Here is a 2504-nt window from a genome sequence, read left to right as displayed (position 1 = left end):
ATGTTTTTATCCTTTGCTCCTACTTTGATAGTAGAAGCATCCTTCAATCTATGTTAAACAATGACTTCCCCCAAATCTTGACATTTTAGTTTCTCTGTGTATCTATTTTTTGTTGTTGGCCCCTTCCACTCAGCGCTTAAACATGTTAAAGCAAGTCTTTCTTGTCTCAAATGACCCCAACCTTAACTCCTGTATCCCCTTCCCGCTATCATTGATCTCCCCGTCATAACCACATTTCTCAAGTGAGCTGCTTATGCTCACCACTCTGCTTCCTTCCCTTCCAGCTACTTCTCAACACACCCCATCTGATTTCTGTCCCCAATGCACCACTAAAGCCCATCTCATCACAGTCGCCTTCAAACTCCTTGTTGCTAAATCCACTGGGTGATTCTCCATCTTCCTAGTGTATACTATAAATTGTATACTGTGGCCTCTTTGAAATCATCTTTCTTTGACTTCTATCGTACTGCACAGTCCTGGTTTTGTTTGGTTTTGTTTATTTCCTCAAGTTGCTTGCCACTTTCTAAATAGCCTTTGGATTCTTTCTTCTGTGCCTGTTGGTGTTCCTCCAAGTTCTGCCTTCTTATCTCATGCCACACTCCTCTTAGGCTGTGGCACGCATTCCCATGTACAATTGCATTATATATCCTGATGCCAAACACACGGCCCCAATCTCTCCAGAGTTTCCTGATCTTATCCTCTGTTACTCCCTAAAAGTCTCCACTTTGATTTTGAAAATGACAAAATCCAGTTTGTCATTTTCTCCCCCAAGCCAGCTCCTTCACCTTTGTCTGCTGTGTCAGCCAAGGGTCTTATTGCCATCACCTACTAGCACATCCAGAAGCCTGGATCCCAAACTGCTCCTCTTTCTCCTTCTTTTTCTGAACACTGAATCAAACAAATCACCATACCCTGAGAATTCTTCTTCGTGAGTTAATATCTTTTAAATCCTTCCATTCCCTCTGCTACCACCCCACTTAGGTCACCATTATCTCTGTCCTCCCTGACTCTCTAATCTGTTTTCTAAGCTGTACACAAAGTGACGTTTTGGGTATTCAGTGGCAATTTCATCATGCCAATCACTCAATTAGTACCACTGTTTCTTCTTTAGAGGAAGGCCAAACTTCTCAACTTTACCCCATAACTCTTCATGGCCTGGCCTCTTACCTCTTCAGACCAAGGTTTTTCAACTTTGGCACTCCTGACATTTTGGGCTGAATAATTCCTTGTTGGGGAGATCGTCCTGTGCGTTGTAGGCTGTTTAACAGCATCCATGGCCTCTACCCACTAGATGTCAGTAACACCACCGTGCCAATTGTGATAATTAAAAATGTCTCCAGACATTGCCAAATGTTCTGTGGAGGGCAAAATTCACCCTGGTTGAGTTTTACCACATTAAGCTAATTTACCACTACATCCTACACCCTATATGTTTGAAGTTCTAGCCATACTCAACTTTCCTCTACTCTGCTAAGGAACCATTTTTATTATTTAAAAAATGTGTAATAGCTTTACTGAGATATAATTCACATAGCATACTATCCATTCATTTAAAGTATACAATTCAATGATTTGTAGTATAATCACAAAGGGGGACAACCACCACCACAATCCATTTAAGAATATTTTATTAACCAAACAGAAACATTATACCCATTGGCAGTCACTCAATTTTTCTCCAATTCCCCCAACCCTAGGCAATCACCAGTCTACTTTCTGTCTGTGTAGGTTTGCCTCTTATGGACGTTTCGTATCATGTAATACATGGTCTTTTGTGGTTGGCTTCTTTCACTTGGCATAGTGTTTTCAAGGTTCAGCCATGTTGTAACATATGTCATTACTTCATTACTTTTTACTGTTGAGTAGTATTCTCTACAATTCTCTACTTTGTACATCATTGTAGTCTCTACATGGAGGTTTGTTCTTATATTATGGACACTGCATTTTTTTTCTTTCATTCAAACATTGCTCTTATATTTGTTATATCACTGTCCTTGTACACTGCCAACCCACAGTCTCTACCCTAAGTTCCAGAAGCACAGGTGTATTACGAGTGGCTTCAACAGGCCAATTTAGAAGCCATCTTGCTGTGATCTAATATTAATAATTGGGTTTCTCCTGAATGAAGACTTTCTTAATCCTCTTTCTCTATCCACCTCCATTCCTCACTTCTCTTTTCATCCTTGCAGTTGAGCTTGGTAAGGTCAGAACTTTTGGGTTGTTACTATAGTGCCCTGTGCATATTTTTATTAAAGCATCACATCATCTGATTTCTTTCTCACTAGTCTAAACATTTTAAAGGCAGAAACTATATATTACTATTAATACATCCAGTACCTGACACATTGTCTGGCACAAGTTAAGCATTTAAATAAATTTTTTGTAGAAACAAAGAAAGGAAGGAAGGAAGGAGAAAGAGAAAGAAAAAAAGGAAGGAAGGAAGGAAGGAAGGGAAAGAAAGAAAAAGAAAGAGAAAGAAAGAAAAAGAAAGAAAAAGAAAGAAA

This window comes from Symphalangus syndactylus, chromosome 17, assembly GCF_028878055.3.
Source record: "Symphalangus syndactylus isolate Jambi chromosome 17, NHGRI_mSymSyn1-v2.1_pri, whole genome shotgun sequence".
Lineage (NCBI taxonomy): Eukaryota > Metazoa > Chordata > Mammalia > Primates > Hylobatidae > Symphalangus > Symphalangus syndactylus.
Note: the sequence above shows the minus strand (reverse complement) of the source record.